Below are 25,446 nucleotides of genomic sequence, written 5' to 3' on the forward strand. Positions count from 1 at the left end.
TTGGTGTAAAGGAATGTAAAAATATGTATCTCAATAAGTGGAGTCCTGCATAATGTGTCAAATGTATTAAAACGTAAGGCATTATGATGGGATGCACCCTACCTACCCATTAGCCATGCATTGCAAATGGGTGGTAGGTATGGTTACTATTCCTTTGGGTCCTATGGTAGATGAGGTACATAGTTCTTACAAGAGAAGATTTGGAAAACCAAGGGGAAAAAATGTGCATTAAGGACACAGACTATAGAGAAAATATGAAACTCTCTCTTGGAATTTACTTTTGGTTGTGCTGGGAAAATAGGAAGCCTTAGACAACAATGAGTTAGATGCTGCTAGGGAGTTCTTTTCTAGGTTGGTTATTAAAATCCTAAAGGGAATGAAAATTTGAGTGTGGAAATTCTCCTTTTATCAAAGTTTGGCCAAGGCTTGTAAAGGTAAAATTGGAGAATGGTCAGAATTATTGCCTTCAAATCTTTGGGCTAATTGTACAAGAGTTCTACCAAACATCGAGTGAACTTAACCGAGCAAGCTAAAAATCGAGCAAAGTTATTAAGCGACTTGCTCAAGTATATGTATACTTCTTCTCTAGAAAGAGCTTTCTCTAAACCCAAACAATAAACATCAGCACCATGCTAGTCTCTTATGGTGCCCGTATGGTGTAAGCATCCCTCCCTGTCTCTCTCTCTCAATAATTCTTTAATCAATAATTAATTGGTAAACATGAATGGTCATTAAAGCCTACAAACCTTTACTACACATTTTTTTGCTTATTCCTTCATCAATAACACAACATTGTGGGCAGCAATGCTAGTATTCTCTCCTAAGCTATCCACCTTGTCATGGGTATTGGCCTTGATATTAACTACTGAAAAATCTATGCCAAGCAGCTCATAGAGGTTCAACTTTATGGCCTCCTTATGGAGACTCCACTTTGGCCTTCATAACATGAGGTTGGCATCCAAATTGCACATCACATCCCGCTTCATGCATCAATTGAACAACAAAGATTGAAGATGTGGCTCCTTTCCATTTCGGATCATTCTTTGAAAAAATCTAGTAGATGTTAGGAAGGTCATTTTTTTGTGGCAAAATTCAATATCTTTTGAGCTTGTGTCTATTCAAGATAAGGTAGTATGGAGATCTTGCTAGCTGAACAAGGGAAAGAATTGCATTGTATCAACAACACACTATTTTGCACACCATAGGGACTTGCCAAACCAAGAGCTGCCATGTCCAACCACCAGGAAGAACACAACCAATTTTTCTCTCTCTATATATATTATATTATATATATATATATATATATATATCAGCTCAAAACAGATTGCTTATTGTTTCAATGATAATCACAGTGTGTCTCTCTCTCTCTATATATATATATATATTTATATATATACATATATATGTAATACAAAACATCTTTACAACAAAATGTCGAGCTTGGAGAATCTTCATGAAAAAATCTTTGCACTCCGAGAGATCATAACTGACTAGATCTACTTTGTTCTCCGCCTTATCTTTTTTCACTTTCTCTTCAACTTGCACATTCTCCCACTTAAATCTTGACTTCAACTCTCCTTGTCGGATAGATCTTTAAGGTCTCTTGGGATAGTTTGCTCTGGCGTTAAAATTCTCTTCTTCTAGGGGGGGGGGGGGTTCATAAAAAGTGGAAAATGGTATAACCTCTATATCACCCAAGTGTGGTGGATTGGTTATTCCCATTCCCTCTTGAATAATAGGTCTTGAGTTTATTGCTCGTTACCAACTTCATAGTAATTGCACTCTTTTGCAATATTGTGCCTAATGCGAGCAAAGAAGTCAGCAACGACGTAGGCACGAAGAGGGTGCCGATGATTATAAGCATGTGAGTTGACTCTCTCTTTCAAAAAAAAAACTCTCTGAAGTAGTCCGTGCTGGCGCGGACTTCTTGAGAGAGTTAATTCTATGAAAGAGGCTAAGGATGTGAGAGGTGAAAGAGACAGGCACTGACTAAGTGTGTGGGTGTGTGTGTGTTTTTGTGTGTGTGTGTGAGAGAGAGAGAGCTCATAATTCAGATAACGCCAGGCCACCACAGAAGCTAATTAGCTAGGCTATTGAGGGTCAAGTTTGCATGCACACCCTTCCGTGCAACTCAATGCCCAATGACGAAGTCAGGACCACTGACGTTGTGGAACTCTCCGTTGAGGAGGGTTGACGACATTCCAGGCAAGCGAGCCGTTTGGGTGCACAAGGGCATTCTAGTGACACTGGACGTGGGACATAATCCCGACAAGTTTGTTGTCGGTAGAAAGAAATGATTTGAGCCCATACTGCACATGCTGTGAGAGAAAAGGCATTTTATATGATGTTGAAGCAAAATGCTTCTTTGCCAGAATGCCAATGTCTGGTTTAGTTTAAGCTTGAAAGTAGTATGGAAGACGAACCCGTGATCTCTCTCTCTCTCTCTCTCTCTCTCTCTCTCTCTCGCTCTCTCTCTCTCTCTCTCTCTCCCTCTCTCTCTCTCTCTCTCTCTCTCTCTCTCTCTCTCTCTCTCTCTCAAAAGAAAAAAATCTCTGAAGGAGTCCGCGCCGGTGCGGACTCATTCAGAGAGTTTTCTTTAGAGAGAGAGATCGGAGAGTGATATGTAGGCGCGCGTTCGTCAAGCTCAACCGTCACGTAGCTACTGCCATGGCTGGCGATGAAGCTCATCCCCCTCATGTATTGCAGAACAAGTTCTTGTAGTCGTGCACTCGTCAAGCTCAACCATCATGCAGCTGCAATGTCTCGTTTAGTTTAAGCTTGAAAGTAGTCGTGGAAGACAAACCCGGGATCTCTCTCTCTCTCTCTCTCTCTCTCTCTCTCTCTCTCTCTCTCTCTCTCTCTCTCAAAAAAATCTCTCTGAAGGAGTCCACGCTGGCGTGGACTCCTTTAGAGAGTTTCTGTTGTGTGTGTGTGTGTGTGTGTGTGTGTGTGTGTGTGTGAGAGAGAGAGAGAGAGAGAGAGAGAGAGAGAGAGAGAGAGAGAGAGAGAGAGAGAGAGAGAGAGAGAGAGAGGCACCTGATAAGTGTTTTCTCTTTGGACCCCACTGTTCCAGATTAGACGAGGTCGATCACAAAACCCTCTTGGTAGAACTCGCCTATCTCAGTTTTCGTTTTTAAGCTCTATGCTTATATGTGTGTGTGTGTGTGTGTGTGTGTGTGTGTGTGTGTGTGTGTGTGTGTGAGAGAGAGAGAGAGAGAGAGAGAGAGAGAGAGAGAGAGAGAGAGAGAGAGAGAGAGAGAGAGAGAGAGAGAGGACCTCATCTTCATTCTTTCCAAATCCCTCCTTCCATGTGCCTTCATAATCATGTAGGCCCTATCTTTACCCTTCATGTCATCATTATCAGCATGATCTTCATCACCTCCCCGGTTCGTGCCCACGAAGCCCTCGTTGATAAGGGTCTCCTCTCCGCAGCTCACCTTGAAAACTCAAAAAGAGGACTCAAAAAATTCTCAGAAAGATTCCACTCTGACACGAACTCCTTTATCTGGTCGTTGATGAAAATGAGTACGATTGACCTTCTTGCCTTAGCTAGTGTAACTCCAATAGGCTTGTAGACTTTTCTTGCCCAACCTTGTCGCTATATGACACGTGAAGGCATTAATGGTGGAGGTTTAATTTGTCGTTGATCAAACTTGGTCTTGAAAAAATATTAGCGCTCCCCCTACGTCACGGATGCCATTCGACCCCTAGAAGTCCTACCTCAAGGCACTCTTTCTTAACCACCTAGGCTAGCATGTGTCCCTGAGTATGATGCGAGGTCATATGTATAAAAGTCTTGCCCCCCTATTGTGGCGATCCAACATCCTGGATCCCGCTTGTCTTGCATATTGAGGCGCATTTGTTGATCCCTTTACTCCGCCCCCATATCAGTTATAGACGTGGCTTGACAAACCAAATCCAATGAATGGAGACACTCATATTTGCCTTTCCTAGCCAACAACGTTGTGTCAAAGCTGTACGTTGTAGCAGTCAACAACCCAGTCACCCCTTGGAGGGGGGTACCCTGTGGGGTGCTCAGACAGGTGTGCAGTAGGATTTCACTTTGTTCAAATTTTACAAAATAGAGTAAAACCTAATAGGGGTGGGACAACTCTACAAGGTAGTGGAGAGGCTCCAGCATGAGGACAACATAAAGGAAGCTGAGGAGTGGATCCTACTTGTTGCATTTAAGGGGATTAAAATATTGTAAGAGTCGCACGTGAAGGGGGGGGGGGAGATGTTGAAGCCTTGTGGGCATGGCAGATTATGTTACGGTCCACAAGGTAGAGATATTGACGATGGTGAATGTGTCGATCGAATTATCGTGGATTCTACTGCATCCAGTTCATTGAACCTTTTGATCACACGTATTGTATGTGCGCTTGTGTCGCTACTGTTGAAGGGCCTCTTCGTTCACTTTTGTAGTAGATCAAAACCTTCCTGCAACATTCACAACAAATGTGGCACTCTTCCATTTCTTCAAGCTGGGCCACTGATAGCTAAGTGAATTGGTAGATGGACTGATGCGGCACTCACCTTCACACACACTCACACACACACACACACACTTTCCCAAGCATCTACCATGGCTTGATTATCTATGACCCGGAACCATGCTTTGGAGGAGGTGTTTAGGGACAATGATAGATAGATAATATGTAGTTTGATGCTAAATGTTTCCTATTATGATTTAAGTTCGTATGTATCTTGTTGGGTTTTTCTCATTTTTATGATTGCTCGGAAAGGTTTGCTTGGAGTTTGAAATTCCCCATTGTACAACACATAGCTCAATCATTGGCTACATGTCTATTGAGTTAATTCATGGTAAAATATGTACCCTTAATACCAACTAAGGGTGTGATTATTACATGGAATGTCTTGCATTGGGAGGATGGAATGAGCAAGGAAGGCCTACTTGCTTTGCAAGTACATAGTTACAAAGGTGTTTTGAGGATATTGAGCTTACAATGTCATGATTGAAAGAAGCGGGGGTTGAAGAATATAAACAATTTTGATAAGATGCACATACTATACCCAAAACTAATCATGAGGAAGGTGATTGGGTGTTGATGTATGACACTAGTTTTGAAAATCTACATTGTGCAATAAGGGATCTTGCAAAGAAGGGATCTTGCAAAGAGATGGCTTTGTCCTTACCTCAAGGCGCTACCTCAAAAAATGCAAGTATATGACGTGAGCTCAAAATAAGGATTTATTTATGGGGATTTTTTTTAAAAAAATATAATTATCTCAAAGCATGTAAGTATAGGGATTTTTGTTTATACCCATTGCATGTACATAATATAGGTCATTTCTTGTAATTGACCTCCTTGAGGTCCTTAGGTTGTTAAGCATGTGGATGGGAATGCAACTTACACTTTGCATGCGGTATTTGGGATAGAATGAGGATTGTCATTGCAAGGAAAGAATAGCATTGTTCAAAAGAAGAGTAAGTAGATAAGGGAATAAACTAATGTTTCCAAAGTGAAGATATAACGTCTCACACTGAGTAGTGATTCTTTCCAAAACCCTTTGTGGTAGAGTTTGTAGGATGTTCATGCTTAGAGGAGTAAATGACGTGTCATGTCTCGCACACACACACACACAATGTCAAAGGAAAAATTTTACCTCATTTTTTATTTTATGCCTTTTTAAATGTGTAAGTGAATGCTACAATTCACATAGTGTCTTATTTGTGAAGGCGGTTGTCATGGCTACAATCACGATGGAGAGGGGGAAAGGGGAATACACCCAATACACAACAAAATGCCTTTATATAGCCCATGGTATACACAACACCCCAATACACTAGAGTTTGCCTTCAAAACAATACAGTAGCCCGAAGAAAAACACCATTTTCACACCACCATATGCACACACACGATGCAATACATCATACAGTCCACTCCAGCAACTATTTCACCGCTCCCATCACACACAACACCTCAATTTCATGCTCTTTATGCCACACAATTTTTTATGAGTACACACCTCCGCTGGCACCGACACACACTCGGAGCCAGAGAGAAAAGAGAGGGGTAGGGGAAAATTGACACAAGAAAGGGGAATTGACACTGTCTTGCTACGCACAACTTTCTTACAATCATTGCAAAAACGGCGAGATACCACCACAAAGCACAGCCCCTTGAGCTCTTGCAAAAACTCGAATGCAAAAAAGCCGCCTTTGCTGCCAAATTACCCCAGGAAATGGGCAAAAAGGCTATTTTATAGAGCTTTATCGGTTATTTTTAGCATCAAGGACCATCGGACACTTATTCGAGTTCATTCAATAGGTTTGCATTTGAACTATAACCTATATGGCTTGGCGCGTTTCCTCTCTCTTTCTCTCTCTCTCTCTCTCTCTCTGCCTCAACACCATGGAGCGGCCCCCTCAACTATTGCTAGGGCTAGTGAGGCCTTCCTTTCCTCTTCAAAAAACTTGGGCACCCATATAGATGCTTGAATGAATCCCCACAAGGAACTACCACATCCTTACTCCTCAAAGCCGCCAACGGCCATTGGTCGCTCAATGCCGCCCTACAACACCACCACAAAACTAGCATGAGCGCTCATTGTGGCAACACGTAGTGCTAGCACCATCTACACAAAATGCCCATAGAGGCTTGCAATAACCAAGGAGGGAGCTCTCCTCTCTCCCCTCACTACATCCACATTATGGAGGCTATATACTCTGCTTCCTGCATATGGTTTAAACGGACCTGCCACATGGCATCACCACTCCATCCCAGCTCTTCGGTGCCTTGGAGCATCCCTCTTGTCTTGAATAAAATCCCTTTTGATTGGGATACCTTAATCCTAGCTTTATTATCTACTTGGTGATTGAGTACCCAGGTCGTAAAACGTTTCTTGAGCAACACGCATCTCCGGCTTCGAGCCCCAACAACTCGCCCACATTCTAACTTCACCAGGTCCTCGAACTAAGACCACCAAAACACAAGAAAATCAGATGCAACCATCCTTTGGGTTATTGTCCCAAAGTTCCACAAGCCATAGCTTGGTGCTTGAGACTCAAAACGCAGAGCCGTCACTTCCTTCTAGCTCTATATGTTATGCACTACCACTTCATACCCTGTCAAATCACAAAAAACATCATATGGCACGTATTCTAATGTAGTCCATCCGGCTTAGAATCGGCCCTGGAAAAACTCCATTTGGCAATATCTTTCTCCATTCTGGATTCAATTGACAATCTGAAAAGACCAACAAGCTCCAAAAACCAACTTGTACACCTCTATCCACTGCAACCAACTTCGATCACCTGCCATCAACTTCCCTGTCCGTCTAGGATCTCCAATGCACTAAATATTCAAACAATAATAGCTTGCAATTCATATCTCCGTTTGATGAATCCTCTAGACTAGCTTGTAGAACACCTCAAGATCTTCATCTCAAAGTAAAAAAACAGTCCTTTAGACATCTTTCATCTGCCACCCCATATAGCCCATTCTAGAGCCCTCTTGGCCTAAGAAACCCCATCATACATACACAACAACTGTTACCTACCCAACACCTTCACATCTAATTTTGGCCCCTTATTCTACACCTTCTAGCTCGTACAGTTCTGCTTGTTACATCTTCTACGACCAACTTTGGTTGCAGCATTATTGCCCAACCCCCTTGTTGAACATTCATCTTCAACTACAAAGCTCCTTTATTCCTCTACCAACTGCAAAACCTCGCAAACACTATTGGCAAATAGAAACCGTATGTACAAGGCTTTATTCTAGCCTACTGCTAGACCTCAAGTGGACTGCCCCACCCCTTGTATCACACATAGCCTCCACATGGATGAAATACTCGGCACTGGTTTTTTCCATCCACCTGTACCAACCTCCAATAGCTCTTGACCCAAGCATGTACCCATACATGCAGACAATAAGCCCATAAACCTTTTGCATCTCTTCAAACATCAACCGTCCTCATCAACATACCTGTTTCTACCATCACATCATTGAACCTTCACACTCATATGACCCTCCCTCCCAACCATGTAAAGTAGATCTCCTCTCAAGGGAGCTCTATATGTGCTGACAAATAGCACACTGCAGAGTTGCACTCACAACCATGCTTCTCAACCTCTTTAGAAATCTTGGATATATCCTGGGAATATTCAATATATTTCATAAACCGCACTTGTTACATAGGAATCTCCTCTTCCTTTGTCTATACACTCTCCTCTACATCTGTAATGCACTCAATTCTAGCATTATCTAGTCGTTCATCATCAATTGTCCCTTTCAAGGTCCATCAAAGCCTCATTCTTGACAACTTCAATTACATGCCCTTCAAGTAACTCTTCTACCACTGCATCTCATTCTCTTCTATGGAAGATGGAAAATCGCTCTTTTATAGAGCTCCATTGGCTATTTTTTAGCAAGTCAAGGACCATCAGATACTTGGTCGAGTTTGTTCAATAGGTTTTCATGTGAAATGCCACTTAGATGGCTTGTTGACTTTCCTCTCTCTCTCTCTCTCTCTCTCTCTCTCTCTCTCTCTCTCATCACCATGGGATGGCCCCGTGCACTAGTGCTAGTGCCATAGGGGGGGTCCTTTTCCTCTTCAAAAAATATGGGGCCCTTACAGTTGTGTGAATCTTACCCCACAAGAAACAACCATGTTCAGGAGGGGGAGCACACCAAGGACAAAAACAACGGCCTCTTTATAGCTCAGGGTACCACAACACCCCTATCCTCTCAGAAAACACCTTCAAAAAACACTCTTTACACTAGGAGACCACCACCTGCTCTTTTTCTAGTGCTCATACACTACAAAAACCCACCACACAATGCACACTTCTTGCCACGGTCGGTCCTCACCCTTGCACACGCCCAAAGCCTCTCAATATCACTCTCTCACACAAAGCACCACTGGTCCGAAGGGGCACACACATCCACACTGCCGGCAGTGAGGGGGAACAAAGCAGGAGAAAGAGAAGGGATGGAAGGGGAAAAAACAGCAGAATTGCGCAATAGTGGCTTGATTACACTTCAAAAGGCATGTACAAAGGCTTGCACTTCCATCACAATGGCCATTTTCAAGAAAGATTACAAAGGGGATTGACAAGCACACTCCTCTGCCAAAAGAATCGACTCTCCAGGTTTCAAACGGCACAAAAAAAGCCCCCATTTTATTTAAAAAATGGCTTTTATTGTGGGGGGCCTTTAACTTTACAATCTGTACCTTAATTGGCCCATTTGGCCTCCCAATTTATAAACTTGAGGAAAGGGGGAGTCGCTTCATTTTTCATATGCTCCCTTTGGTTCTCTTTGGCTTGTGTTAGAGGGGGTGCACTAGGGACATCGCTAGTGCCCCTTGACATTTTTAATTTTTAATTTATTTATCCTTTATCATACCCTTCAAGAGGCTCAGCCTTGCACTCACTCTTTGACTTCCCATTTGACCATCTTTGTCTGGCCCCTTGCTTGATCCATTCCCCACTAGCCTTCTTCTCTCTCTCTCTCTCTCTCTTTATCTCTACTCATGGTCCTTTTGGTCCCGGCCTTTAGGTGGCCCCTGCTCTGCTCGGCCATCTTCTCTTTTCCTTCATCTTAGAATACCCCCTTGGTTGCCTTTTTGTACATGGAGCCCCTTTTGGGCGGGCTTTGAATGCCCTTTCTCTCTCACTCACTCACTGTCTCCACCATCTTGTGACTACCCCTTAGGCTCTCTCCCTCTCACTTTCTATGGGAACCGCCCTCTATTTCATGCCGAGGAGGCACTATCCATATCTGTAGTGCCCTCCTCCATTGCTCTCAAAAAGGGCCTTGAAGGGTTGTGTGTGAATGGACCCCTCGTCAGGCATCCACATCATCTATAGCCACGGAACTCCCACAAAGTGCCATAGCGCAGAGAAGCCCTGTATAACCTCCATAGGCAGTCGAGCTCCAAGATCCCCTCTCTCCAACTCACACTTCAAAGGAGCCACATGGCCTAGCTCATATACCTCAAGTGCCTGGCCTCCTTTAATGCATGTGGGAGGACTCTCCACCACATGGCAGCTTGTGGGGGGCTCACCCTTTGGAGCCTAAACTTCCTCAGAATTCCCTCACTTAACAAAAGAAAAGCTTTGTTTTTTTGCTTGCACTAGATGCCCTGCCATTTGCTGCTCCCATTCCCAATGGCTGAGCTACATAGCCATGCCGGATCCTCATCGCATCCGTCCCGAGCCCTCCCGAGCCGTCCCAATCTGGTTGCCTTCTAATCCCTTTGAGCTCACTATCCGAGCCGCAAAAATCAAGAAAATTATCTACGTGCACTCCACAACTAAATGCTCCCATCTTTACCAGGCAGTAACTCGACACCCGAGGCTCATAATCACAAGCTGTGAATTCCTATTGACTCCACATGATTTGCTCTATCTTCTTGAACTCTCTCAAGACCTAAAAAAATGCTAGATGGCATGGTTTCCCATGCGGTCGGCTTGGCCCATACTGGCCCCCAAAAAATCTTCAACTCACCATAACTTGCTATCCAGAGCTCCGATCTGCAATCCAAGAAGACAACCATGCTCCATAACTCGAGCAGTACACATGTATCCACTGCCATCTATCTGGGCCACGTGTCACCCACTTCCATCTCCGTCAAGGATCTGCTAAATCTTCTAACTTTGAACTTTAGCACCTTGAGCATCGGGGCTCCCTTGGCGAGCCGTCTGAACCGGGTTCTAGAGAACATTGAACACTACGTTCTAGAGCACTGACTTGGCACTTCGGGCATCTTCACCTGCTATCCCAAGTGAGCTATTCTTGAGCATTTTTAGCCTTTCCCACTACCCTTTGGCTACCCAGGACCTTGGTACTTGCCCTAACCTTCTGCACTACACCTGCCTGTAGCCTTTGCCTAGCATATACCACTCTCGAGCTCGAACAACCTTTGGTTGCACCATCATTGCCCAGCCCCCTTGTTAAACATTTATGTTCGACCAAAAGCATATTTACAGATCTCTAAAACTGGCACACCAAACTGACAACTGAAAGTACTCGCAAAACCACAACTCTATGTATAGGCTATGTACAAAAGCTTCATCTCCCTTGGCATACTGCATACTCTAGGTGTGTTTCCTACCCCCTTGACTACAATATGATGCACCTCAGGCACTAGATCCATCTCAAAATACAACTTGAGCCGCACACCGTTTACCCTATTCCTAAGAAGCTTTCCAGCTGCCCTTACCAATTGATAGGTCCCATTTAGAAAGGTCTTTTGCACTTTATACGGACCTGTCCACTTCCTCTTGAACTTCTTCTAGAATGTGAAATCTAGGAAACTTTAATACCTCATGACCGTATCTCCTTCCTCTATCCTCTTGTCTGACAAGTTCTGATTGAACCTGGCAACATGCTTCTCTCTCTGCTTCACATAGTAGTCTGCTGCTGCCTCTCTGTCCATCTGCAAAGCCTCCAAACGGCTATTCAATCCTGTTAAATTCCTTATTGAGTGGCATTGACACACCACATACCCTTCAAAGCACCTAATTGTGCATGCACCGACAGTATAGGCTTCTTACCATAGACTAGCTAGAACAGAGTGAAATTTGTAGCTACTTTATAGGACGACCTATACGCCCACATACACTTCTCTGGATTTGTTTCCCACTCAGTTTCCTACCTATACAGGTACTTTGTTAAGATTTTAACAACTTTTCCATTAGCACTCTCGACTAGACCATTGCATTGGGAGTGATAGGGTGAGGAAAACCGATGTTGTATCTTTAGCTTTTCCACTAATGCACACAAGAGCTTTCTTCTAAACCCCTATCAAAAACTAGAAACCATAGAACACCAAAAATATGGCAACAAGTGGTAATGGACACAAACTGAGCTACCACATTAGCATTTACTTCTTTCGCAGCCTTGGCCTCTACCCACCTTGTAAGGTAGTCAATGGCTACTACCACGTACTTCTTACCACTTGTACACTTTGGGAGAGGACCTATGGCATCCAGACCCCACTTTCTGAAAGATCTTTATGCGATGATGGCAGCTTGTGACTCTGCTACCAGTAGTCTTTCACCTATGGTCTGATAATCGTGGCACATTTTGCACCATAATGTACGTCCTTCACTATGTAAGGCCACCAAAAGCCTGCTCTAAGCACTCAAAATAGAACTTGGTCTTTGACCTGATGTCCGATCTATTTGTGGCATTGCTCCAGCACCATACCTATCTCTTCTTTGTAGAGCACCCTCCTTAGCACTCTGTCACGCCCATATTTCATTAGATCTTCACCTACTAGTGTGAATTTGCGGGCCTTCTGCACCACTCTTCTTCTTTGCAACTTGGATAAACCCTTTGGACATTGCCTTGCACTCAAAAACTCTTCAATCTCCTTCAGAGTCTCCCTGCCTGCATAAGTGGTAGGGGCCACATATAGGCCTGCAACATGGATCTGCACTTTGCTACTTGCTAACAGATGCGCCTCTTGGTTCTGCTTTCTCCTTACATTCTTGAAATAATCCTCGTCAAAAGACTTTGATCTACTTTGAACTCCTGTGATCTACTTTGAACGTGAACGCGAGCTCTTGCAGTTCCAACAACCACTTCATAATCCTTCTTCCTAGCTTCAAATGTAGTACTACCTTTGATAACAGATTGTTTGTTGTCAACACAAAAAATTTGCACACAATTAAATGCACCTTAAAAGTCCTACAAGGGAAGACTAAAGCCATCACCCACTGCTCTGCTTCAGTGTAGGTAGCCTCTTATGGGCTAATCATTGTGCTCTCAAAGTATATTGGCTTGTAGCTTCTTCCTACCTTCTGCAGCAGTAAAATCGCTCCAATAGCAAAGGTGCCCACTGTCATAGACACATAGAAGTTGTCCTCTTGATTGGGAGGACACACCGTTGGCAGCTGATACAAAATTCCCTTGACCCTGTCAAAAGCCTCCTGAGCTTACTCATCCCACTTGTAACCGTGCACTTGCTAAGCCCTCTTTTGAAGAGGATGCACATATTGCAAAAACATCCAAAAGAATCATGAAAGATACTTTAGCTTATGAAAAAAAAAAGACAAACCTTGAGCATCTGATGGTGGCTTCATTAACACCAGTGCCTTCACCTTCTCGGGATCAGTCTCTATACCATTTTGCGCCACCACATGACCCGACAGCTACGCTCAAGGCTATGATAGCTTGCTCTTCTTGGGGTATAGCTTACCTCCTTCTTCATCAAGCCTTTGAAAGCATAGCTGCAGCTTTGACATGTGTTCTATTCTTGAACAATAACAAGCTATATAATCCATGAGGACCCTGATAAAGCGACCTGGGTATGGGACCGCATACCTTGTTTATCCAATCATGGAAGGTGGCATATGCGTTCACCAACCTGAACCGCATCCTTCGGTAAGCAAAACAACCCCATGGATATGAATGTGGTCTTCAGCTGGTGTTCAAGAAAAATCCCTATCTAAAAATACCCCGTGAAACCATCCATAATCGAGTATCTCTCATGCCCAGCCACTTGGTTTAGGATCTCGTCTTGAAACAGCAACGGATAGTGATTTATCTTGGCCGCCGCATTTAGTGGCTTGTAGTTGACACACCCCCTCCATTCCCATTCTTCTTAGGGGTTATAACCACTCACGAGACCCACTCTGACTCTTTTATCGGGTATATGATGCCTGCATCCAACAATTTATTGATCTCCTATCAAAGGGCCTCCTTTTGGATTTCCCCTAGTCTTCTCAACTTTTGTGCTTAAGGATTATGTCGCTCTTTGAGAACAATCTTGTGCTCTACCCCTCTTGCACCATGCAAATGCTTATATTCCGTTGCAAACAAGTTTGGATAGAACTCACATAGTTGAACATAACTCTCCTTCTCACCCTTGGTCAAATCTTCCCTTAACATGCTTGAAACCTCCTATATGCTTAAGCCAAGAGTTTGAGGCTGCATAACCTTTTTCTCTAGGAAGGGAGTTATCTATGGTGACTCCAAATAAATCTTCATCTATCTTCAGCATGTGAATTCTCACTCTCCTCTTCCTCTCTGCTAGTGTAGCCTTCATCATAGGCCATCTATGTCTCGTACTCGTAGCTCCTTGTGTTGCCCTCATCTTTAACTGCCATAGGACAAGAACTACTCTCCTTGGTCTTCAAATATAGCACAATCTGTCTTCCCTTCTCTTTGTCAGGCAAGGGGAACACTTTGCTCTCCCAATCTTGCTTAACACATATTGCCAAAAGCTGTGGCCTACCCAAAATGATTGGATAAGCATTATCTCCTGCCTTTCATCACAAAAAATTCTATCAGGCACTCTATGACAATCACCTTGACCTTCACGTCTTGAGCCACACCCAGACACCTAGCTTTAGTATGGTTGGCCATCCTCATGTGCACATTCAATTTTACTACCACCTTAACGGACGTCTCTTTCGTGGCTGCTTCCTTCATGACACAAACCTGCACTCCACCGTCTATGTAGGCTTGTACCTACATCCTCTTCTCTATAACAGCATCCACCAGTGGAAGGACATCAATGGGGCTACCTATCCTCAAGGCCATGTTTTGCACTGTATGCACATCCCCCTTTGCTCTTGGCAGCCTAGTGCTAACACTTCTAGACCTGCCTCCTCAATTTTGGATTTAAAGCTAACAACTGACCAAAAGTAATGTTCGCTTTCTGATTTTGAACATCACTTACCAGGTTGTACTCAGGATAGCCACGTCCTAATTGGAAATCCGGTTGCTTGATTTTGTGGTGTCTCCTTCTTTTGCTAGGCGCGGGCTGCTCTCTGCCTTTGTACACCTTCTCTTTTCCCTTGCAAGACCTGGTTTCATGTCTTGTCTCTATGTCTCTCTCAGCTCTTGCCCTTTTGTTTGACAAAACTTTGATATCCTTCTTATCCACCCCGATGATATTCACCCTTGGGACTTCACCTTCATTTGGTGGAGCTGACTGCACATTATTCTCCACTGCTTATTCTCTTGGAACATTGGAATGTCCTTGACCTCGACCTCTACCAAATAGTGGGTAAATGCCTCCTCTCTCTCTCTCTCTCTCTCTCTATTGCTGAGGACAATCGGGTGCATAGTGTCCCTCTTCTCCACAATTCTAGTACCTACCTGGCAGTAGCCTTGTCCTGCCCCTTGCTCCTCTTGATTGTCCTCTATCCATCATGCTTAGCCGCAACTCCTGCATTTGCTCGGACAAGTCTTGCACCGCATGTACCTTGTTTTGCGACACAATAGCTACACCTCGATTTCCATGATTTTCTTCATGCATAGCCTCCCTCGGACTCTGTGGTTGAAGGGGGGCCATCGTCTCGTAGCCCGACACGACTTGCTCTATCTTTCTGCTCCTTGATCGTGCAATGCTACCGCACCATTGTATTTTTTTGGGATTTTGAAATGGAATTTCTCTCTCACCTTAGGGTGCAGACGCGCCATGAATTTGTTCAGGTTAAAGTGGTCTCTAGTAGCCAATTGCATGGTTGCCGCTAATTCTGCCCAACACTGTTCAACTCTTCACTTACATCTTGTTTAAGTGCCTTAAACTTTTCATCCATCTCGACTTGGGATGCCTCCTTGCAAAAGTTGTGAAGAAACCTCGCCCGTAGAGCCGGCCATGCATTCCTCATCTCGCCTTCGAAATCTTCATACCAAACTTTATCTTTTCCACACATCACCAAAGGAAATGTTTGCATCTTGCTATCCTTGTTTGGCATACGCAATGATAGCATATAGAGCTCAAAATTTGACATCCACTCATCAAGGCCCTCCTCGCCTATGAAAATCGATCCATAGCGTCTAGCCATCATGACTTCCAACGCAGAAATTTGCTTCTTTTTTATCGATTGGGAGAAATCAGTGTGCTCCTCTGTGGGGGGACCAGAAGATGGACAGGGGGAATGGGGGAACACACTCGGCACAACAACAAAGGCCTCTCTCTATATCTCAAGGTATCCACAACACCCCTATCCTCTCAGAAAACACCTTCAAAAAAAACTCTTTAGACTAGCAGACCACCACCTGCTCTTGCTCCACTGCTCACACACTCCACAAGTCCACCACACAGTGCACACTTATTGCCACGATCAGTCTCCACCCTTGCACAAGCACACAGTCGCTCAATCTCACTCTCTCACACAAAGCACCGTCGGTCCAAGGGGAACATACATCCACACTGTCGGCACCGAGGCGGAACACAAGAGTAGGAGAAAGAGAAGGGAGGGAAGGGGAAACAACAACAGAATTGGGCAATAGTGGCTTGATTACACTTCAAAATGCATGTACAAAGTCTTGAACTACCATCACAATCGCCATTTTCAAGAAAGATTACAAAGGGGATTAATAGGCACACTCCTCTACCAAAAGACTCCACTCTGCAGGCTTCAAATGGCACAAAAAAATTCCCCCATTTCATTAAAAAAATGGTTTTCATAGTGGGGGGTCTTCAGCTTTAGAATCTGCTCATTAATTGGCCTATTTGGCCTCCCAATTTAGAAACTTGAGGAAAGGGGGAGTCCCTTCATTTTTCATCTGCTCCCTCTGGTTCTCTTTGTCTTGTGCTTAAGAGGGGTTGCACTAGCGACATCACTAGTGTCCCTTCGCATTTTTTATATTTTTTTCCTTTATCTTCACCCTTTGGGAGGCTCAACCTTGCACTCACTTTTTTGACTTCCCCTTTCACCATGTTTGTCCGGCTACTTGCTTGATCCATTCCCCACCAGCCTTCTTCTCTCTTTCTTTCCCTCTCCTCGTGGTCCTTTTGGTCTCAGGCCTTTAGGTAGCCCTTCCTCTACTCGGCCATCTTCTCTTTTCCTTCACCTTGGACTGCCCCCTTGGTTGACCTTTTGTACATGGCGCCCCTTTGGGGCAGGCTTTGAATGCCCTTTCTCTCTCACTCAACGACTTTCTCCACCACTGTGTGACTGTCCCTTAGGCTCTCTCCCTCTCACTTTCTATGGGACCCGCCCTCTATTTAATGCCAAGGAGGCATTAGCGATATCGGTAGTGCCCTCCTCCATTTCTCTCAAAAATAGCCTTGAAGAGCCGCATGTGAATGGGCCCCCATCGGCCTACCACATCATCTATAGCCATCGAACTCCCATAAGCGGGTCCCGCACATGGCCTAGCTCATATACCTCAGGCGCCCGGCCTCATTGAACACATGTGGGAGGAATCTGAGGCACATGGCAGCCTGTGGGGGGACTCACCCTTTGGAGCCTTCTAAACTTCCCCAAAATTCCCTCACTTAACAAAAGAAAATCTTTTCTTTTCGCTTGCAATGGATGCCCTACCATTTGTTGCTCCCATTCCCAATGACCGAGCCACAAAGCCGTGCCAGATCCTCATTACATCGGTCTTGGGACCATGCCAATCTCATGGCCTTCTAATCCCTCTTAGCTTGCTATCCGAGGCCACAAAATTTGAGAAATTTATCTACGTGCACTCCACAGGTAAATGCTCCCATCTCTATTGGGCCATAACTCGATGCCCGAGGCTCAGAATCACAAGCCATCAATTCCTGTTGACTCCACATGATTTTCTCTATCTACTTGAACTCTAACAAGGCCTGAAAATTGCTTGATGACACGATCTCCCATGCGGTTGGCTTGGCCCAGAACTGCAGTCTTTGCCTAGCATATACCACTCTGTAGCTCGGACCAATTGTGGCTGCACCAACGTCATCACTCCTCAAAATTGCTAGCGGCCGTTGAACGCCAATGGTACTTGACTACACCACCACAAAGCTATCATGAGTGCTCAATGTGGCTATATGCATAGCACAAGCATCATCTCCACATATTCTTCAAGGGCCTCCATATCCATGGGAGAGAGCTCCCCTCTCTCCCATCATTACATTCACACTATGGCTACATTGTAGGCTATATACTCCACTTCTTGTTTTCACGCATCCGCATATGGGTTAAATGAGCCTGCTACGTGGCATCCACTCCATCCTAGCTACTTGAGTCCTTGAGCACCCCCCATTGTCTTGAAAAAAATCCCTTTTTTTTGCCACCTTCACATTAGCTTTATTATCCGCTTAGTGATCGAGTACCCGAGCCATAAAAATCTCTTGAGAACCCACCTCTCCTACTTGGAGCCCCACCATCTTGGCCACATTCCAACTTCACAGGTTTTCCAACTACTGAGGCTGCCAAAACACGAGAGAATCATCTGCAACCATCCCTGGGATTATTTTCACAGAGTTTTAGAGGCCATTACATGGCGTTCGAGACTCGAAACCCCCTTAAATCCGAAAACACATCATATGGAATGTCTTCAAATGTGGTCAAACCGGCTCAAAATTGGTCCCTAGCAAAACTTCATTTAGCAATATCTCTCCCATGATAGCTCCGATTGAAAATCTGAAAAGATTAACAAGCTCCATAGAACAAGATCTACACCTCTATCGCAAAAACTAGCTTTGATCACATGTCATCATCTACCCTATACGTTTAGGATCTGCAATGCACTCCATCTTTAGACCATCATAGCTTGCAATCCATAGCTCCGTTTGATGAACCATCTGAACCACTTCAAGCTCTTCATCCCCACGAAAAAAATCATCCCTTTAGACATATTTCACCTACCACCCCATCTAGCTGATTTTGGAGCCCTCCTAGCCTAAAACACCCCATCACACATACACAACAACTTCTTCTTGTTTGCCTAGGTCCTTCACATCTGCTTTATGTCTTCAATCTGCACTTGCTAGCTCATACACTTCTGCTTGTGCCATCTTCAATGGTCAACCCATTTTGGCTGCACCAACATATAACAAAGTCATTGCATGTTTTATCACTTAACAAAATTCTTCATTTGTTTTTATAATGTACATATATCAAGTGCATCAGGGTGAAACACTCAATTTTCCTAAGAAGCTTAACATTAGGTTGGTAACCTAGCAGGACATAAAAGTGTCCTTTTAGGGTTTTGAAAAAAACCTCCAAAACCATAGTAGATCCACTCATTCTGTAAAATCCTTTCATGAGGTTATAGTTCAAGGCCTACTACACATGGGAAAAATAAGAAACTTGTAAAATTTCTCATCTTTTGGTCACACCAAGCCTCCAAAGTTGATGGACCAGTACATTTTCATCAAAACAGTCATTTCTTACGTTTTGTTGCATAAAAATAAGATTAGTGATTTTTGTAGGGTTGGAGATAAATTCCCTAGTTAACTTCAATGGGTTGGTGATCAAAACATATGATTGCTTCTCACTCACTTTTTTTTGTTTTGCCAAAAGAAATAGGTACAAAAAAGTTGAATTTTTACCATTCTACAAACCTATCATCAAAGTTTCTATAGCCACGCTCAATAAAAATAATATATGCATGTTTTATTAGTTCCCTATTGTCCTTTAGGTTCATAAGGAGCCATGGAGCATGTCAAAACAATAATACATCTCTTACCAAGGGGAATCTTGGGGACAAAGATGAAGTGCTAAATACAGCAAACATGAAAAAACTGGGTTCAACATTATGAGTTGTAGAATCCCATAGAAACTATTCAATATCTAGCCAAATTTGATCCTTATGACTAGATATGGTTACTACCTACAAAATTCATGTAGTTGTCACAAGAAACTAACAATATTGAAAAAGCTATACTTGATATACTAGAATGTTTCATTTTCTTCTATGATTGAAAAAATCAACCATCATTGTCTACTATGCAAAATAGGATATTAGGTGCCCCAAAACTCAAGGAATATTAGCTTTATGTTACAATATGCGACATAGAAAATCAAAACTGCATTTGGATATCATGAAAGACACCAAAAAAATCATAGAAGAGCTAAAATTGGCTAAAAAACAAGATTTGACAATTTTTATAATTTGGTCATAACTTACAACTTTAACATTTATTTCTCCCTAGAAGCATCAGGACATGTTGAGGACTACTAAAGATAGTTCTCTAGAATTATAGACCTCACAGACATGAATTCTAGAGTGGTATAGTTGCAAAAAGTTGAAAAAAGCCAAAAACAGGATCCGTTTTTTCACACAGTTTAGGTTGTGAAATGTTGTGCAAGGACAAGGTTAAAGATGGAATTGATATTCCAAAAAAATGTCGAGTTTTTTTCAGCTCATGAGACAACTTTCTAGACAGATAGCACCTCAAAATCCATTTTGAAACTCTTGACATAATTCAAGGAAAATGGTCACTTAACAGGACATAAAAGTGTCCCAAGACATACAAGTGTCCCATTACCAACCTAGTGTTAATACATACAAAAGTTATCCAAAACGAGCAACTATTGTGCACAACCATCAATGATATGTTTTGTAATGGAAATTGATAATTGTTTATTTATTGCAGTTGACAAGTGGAAAAAGCTAAGGCTAGGCAAGGATATCACTTTTTATCATTGTATATTTATTATTCAACTGCTCATTATGAGCTATGGCCAGTTATGCTTGGCTGGCCAATGTGTATTCATTTTTTAGCATTGAAGAATCTATAAAAAAATACGTGCAAGAGATAAATGTTGACTCTTGTACAGGGGGAGATTACACCCAATGTTTGTGTCTTTTCTTCTCTCCTCTCCTCTCTTCTCTTTTGCCATGCGGGCATAGCACTTTACCCTATGTGGGACGGGTGTGTAACCTCACTCCTATCTTATTGTAGGCCACAAATATAAATGTCAATCCATGGGATGAAGCTGACTCAACTAGTGAATAGAGGCTCCAAGAGGTTGTCAACTTATTGGAAAACAACAGACAACTCGCATCTAACTCAAGCTACACTCAAACCACAAAAATCACCAAAAGCTAGTTGCTAATCGACAAACAAATCATAATCATTATAGAATCAAACGACATCCAAACGTTATGAGACCTCTAGGACATGTTTATGAGACCTAAGCAAACATGATTATGGTCTCAAATCTCACTTTAGGTCAAGTGAGAAAATGTGATTATTAACAACAGTGAGTTTTTGACCTAGTCATTTTCCTAGAATGCATCTAAATGCTTAGCAATGATGCCCCAATACCCCATCTATAATTATTTTATAACTTTTAAGCTTGTATTCCTACTTATGCTGAAATTACGCCGTGGGTGAGCGAAACCAAAAGCTACTGATTACCATGAAATGCTTACGTCAACCCATAGAGCTCTTACCTGCGGTTACAATGCAACGAATGGCACTGCAATGTAACAATCGCGAAGAGAGTAGAAAGCACAAGAAGGATAGAAATGAGCGCCGTTAGATCATGCCGTGTTCCATTATACAAAAACTTACAAAATAATTACAAAAAATTTCTTTTATACCTTAGCCAAGGTTTCTCTGGTCAAAACTAATAATCTGGGAGCTCTAACTAAAGATAGGTTGATACAGTCGGGATGCTTGTAGCCCCAACTTGTCAATTACACTATTTATCTGGAAAGTAGGAGTTACAACATTCTCCATTCATCAAAATATTCAATGTTTTTACAATTAAAGATTGAAAAAATGTTATCCGAGTTAGATTGCTGCTAACATTCCCCCCCTCCTCGATCGTGTCCTCCCTTGACACAACTTCATGGACTGAAGTAGTCTTCGGGTTGATAGCTTGGCAAGGAGGTCTTTAAGTGCATGTATGGCTTTTTTGTATCTAATTTGTCTTTGTTTGTCTGGGACCTGCAAAAACTGCATGATGACTCTGTTTTTCGGCTCAATTGTTAAATAGTCAACAAACCTTGATGTAAGGTTGTTATCACTGGCCCAAATATCTTTGTTCACCATGTGAAGAAAGTTATATAGAATGCCTCTTCAAATGCCAACATATTGCTACATGGTAGAAACATACATCTGGCATAGAAGCCGTAGAGGACTTCTTCTGAAGCTTGTCCACTTAAATCATAGCATAGACCTTTGTTGCCTTTGAGGAAAGACATGCATGGTGCTCCTGCTTGCTCAGGATTATGAAAAGTTTAAATGCAGGTGAGGAGCATTGTGTAGATCTTACAAAGCATTGCACATGAGAGGTCAGGGAGGCTCTTGAAGAAGGTCATGGCACCCGTTAGGGTTTTTACCATGTATTCTTTCGTTGTTGGTCCCTTCTCTGAAGCTGGTAGTTGTGGGTAATTTAGCCATGTTTCCCTCTTCTTCTTCAATGCATCATATGCCTGTCATGTCCTTACCCTTGGTACATGAAAAAATGTAGGATCCTTTTGTAGGGTTGTAGGTGCTCTTGTGAATAGAATTAAGTATCTAGAGTTTTTGTTCAACTAGTTCCTTCTCCATTTTGGGTGGATATGATCTGAGCCTTCTCCCTGCATATCCTTGTAAAGTCTTTCCTTAACCTGCAATATCTACACCGTTATCAATGGGTGGGGTAGTGATTGTTGATGCCACTGAGCATTGATTTGTTTGGGAGTGAGTTGAGATACATTTACTGAGTGGAGAACTCTCAACTCCCAATCCATTGTTGCTTTCCACTCAGCATCTGCTTTTTGTACAATCTGCTCTTTTAGTGCATCTTCCTAAGCTTTAGAAAGCTGGATCATTGGCACTTGCTCAGCTTCAGTGATTGGTACTTGAAAATTTGACTCTTTTGCTGGCCCTTCTGATGGCTATGTTTCCATATCAGCAAAAGAAAGCGATGGTTGGTTGTTCAAAGGTTGGACTGCCTCATCCTGAGTGTCTATTTGTCCTTCTCTTAGTAGCTCATTGACTCTCTTTAGTTCTTCTATTTCCTTGAGCAATTGCTCTTCTCTTTGAACCCGCATCAATGCAAGGTCTCATCTTTGCGTTTGTTCCAGCTTCAGTTCAAATTCAAGGTCCTTGTTCCTCTTTTATAAAGTCTTGTAGACTTCATTTTCTCCCTTGATTGAGGGTACAACGGGGTTTTCTCTTATTTGTCTTAGTGATGCCGCTTGATCATTGATCCATTGCTTGGAGTACTGCAAATAGGGATTAGCTACATCTAGATGCACTTGAATCTTTTGTACTGACAAAGTAGCGGTTAAAAGTTCATTGGCTACTTCCATCACTTGTTGATATTTGCTTTTGCATGCATTCGGTAACGTTGTCATGAGCTCTCCTAGCTCTTACATCATGAACATAATCAAATTTGCAAACCCAAACTATAATTTGAAGCAGATTTTAAAATCATTAACATAACCACATTCTCAAACCATAGCCATACCCATTATTGTAAGCGGTTTCCAAAACCATAACCTTAAAAAAAAAATTAAACCATATTTAGAATTTACATGCCAATCTCTTTTTGTAGATATGTTACATTATATCGTTTGGTCAACTAGATTTTCAATTTAATTTTGGAGGAAAATTTGAATTCAAATAAACTAGCCGTTTTGCTTGTTTGAATTCAAAAACCATCCTTTAATTGCTTTCTTCATACTAGAAGTTTGACTCCCTTAAATTTCCAAATAAAGAGGCCCTTCTAGATTCCACTCTCTTTCAAATGTATACCAACAATTTTGATGTACTTATATTACTCTTCCAGAAAACTGTGTATAAAGGAGAAGTCATGATTGTTGAGATGCATTTCTATACGCTCCAAGTTGTAATTCTTATATCACGAACCCAAAATCCTTGTAAGTTGTCCATTGGCCAAATGAGAACCCTTAGGTATAAAGTTCAAAACCTTTATTTTGAACAACCAATGTAACATTGTCTAAAGTTTTGGAAAGAGCTTTGTATGAACACCTATGAGCGGTAGCTCAACAACACATTGTAATCAAATTTTCTTTTTCTCTACTAGTAATCAAAATTAAGTTTCAAATTCTTCTCTCTTGCTCTTTTGTTTAAGTATGACAGTTTTTAGTTTGACTATGGTTTGCGACTACCTGTGTATGAGCTAAATCTATAGTTTTTTGACATTCTCACCATAGGAGAGTGTTCCTAGACCAAAGTGTGACCTTCTCTATAGTTCTCTTGCAATTTTTTTGACATGGACCATGATGGATCGAGATTTTTGTACCTTGTTGGATGACTCCAACTTTGTAGGATAGTGTCTCTAGTAGGTCTATTATAGCTCCTCCTAAAGTCTTGTTTCATTTAGAGTTTGTTTGGTCAACAAAATGGCATGATGACCTAGAGAGATGAGACAAGAAATAGGTAAATTTTCCAGATTAGAGAGTGCTAAATCTGCTATTTCTAATGATATCTTAGCTCCATAGGTTCATTTCTTGAGGTTCACACCCTCAAAGAGTCTTCGTGTCCCATCTGAGTCACTTTAGTAAGTATTATGTTAGTACAAAGAGACATCTATACTCCAAATATCTGATTACGCTAACCTGCTAACATCGGCATCGTTGTCAGGGAGACGATCTTTAGGTGGTGAGTGACCTAGTTGTATTCGTAGCCTTCTTTTTTTAGATTTTGTTACTTATTTTGTTTACACCTTAGCAATGAAGCAGCTAGACATAGGGTTTAGTGCTTCAAGAGACTAGACGATCTACTCTCGATAGGAAAAGAGAGTTGTGAGTGAGATGTGAAAGGCATTCCATTTTTTATTTTTCTTGATGCTTTGAATGTACAATTTTACAATCCATTTCACCTTTAAATTGCATTGTTTTGTCGGGTTTTTTACAATCCATTTTACAATGTCGACGACGACGAGACGGGATGAAATCTGAAAATGCTAAGGGGTTGAAATTTGCAAATCTTTATCTGCTGAATTTTGACTCTATGCCGCTGACGATGTCGATGATGACGGTACAACAACAACGCGCTGAAATCGTAGATGCTAAAATCTGCGTGTTTCGGGCTGAAACTATAAACTCTGCCGGATCTAATCATGTGGCAAGGATCTGCTGCAGGAAGGTGAGATCTGCGAGGTTTGGGGATTCTATTACGGAGTCTGACTGGCTGAAAAAAAAACTAACACTTCTTCTGCTTCTGTCGGATCCGCAAATCTAGGTCTCTGGCTAAGCCAAAAATGCTAGGCTGATGGGGGTGGTGGAAATCTGCTAATCGCTAGGGATGGTTTGGGGAATTTGCTATTAGGGTAATTTTGATAGCTGAAATCTGCTGATAACACTAGTGCTACTGCTGCTTCTGTCATGAAGATCCGCAAAATTGCTAGGTCTCTGGCTAAGCCAAAAATGCTAGGCTGATTTGGGGTTTTGTGGTGGAAATCTGCTAACGCTAGGGATGATCTGCTGTTGTGGGGGAATTTGCTAAGGCTAGGGATAATTTGTTGTCTAATATCGCTGTGAATCTGCAAGTGCAAAAATGCTGACTGATCTGATGCAAAAACGCTAGGCCTTCTTCAATGTTGAAAACGCTGTCGTGCTGTGACATGTACATAGTGGGAACGCATGCTACAAGAGTTATCTTGTAATTTTTTAGATACATAATTATCTTTCCTATAATGTACATATGCATATTTAAGTATAATAATAAGCTTTCTATCTCATCCTATTATTTTTCTCAAGGGTAACCTATTCTTACTTTACCATCAAAAAATACTATGGGAAAAGCATCAATAGCTCCGCCTCTTTAACTTGGGGCAAAAAGCAT

The sequence above is a fragment of the Adiantum capillus-veneris genome, chromosome 28, assembly GCF_014529385.1.
Source record: "Adiantum capillus-veneris isolate H3 chromosome 28, ASM1452938v2, whole genome shotgun sequence".
Taxonomy (NCBI): domain Eukaryota; kingdom Viridiplantae; phylum Streptophyta; class Polypodiopsida; order Polypodiales; family Pteridaceae; genus Adiantum; species Adiantum capillus-veneris.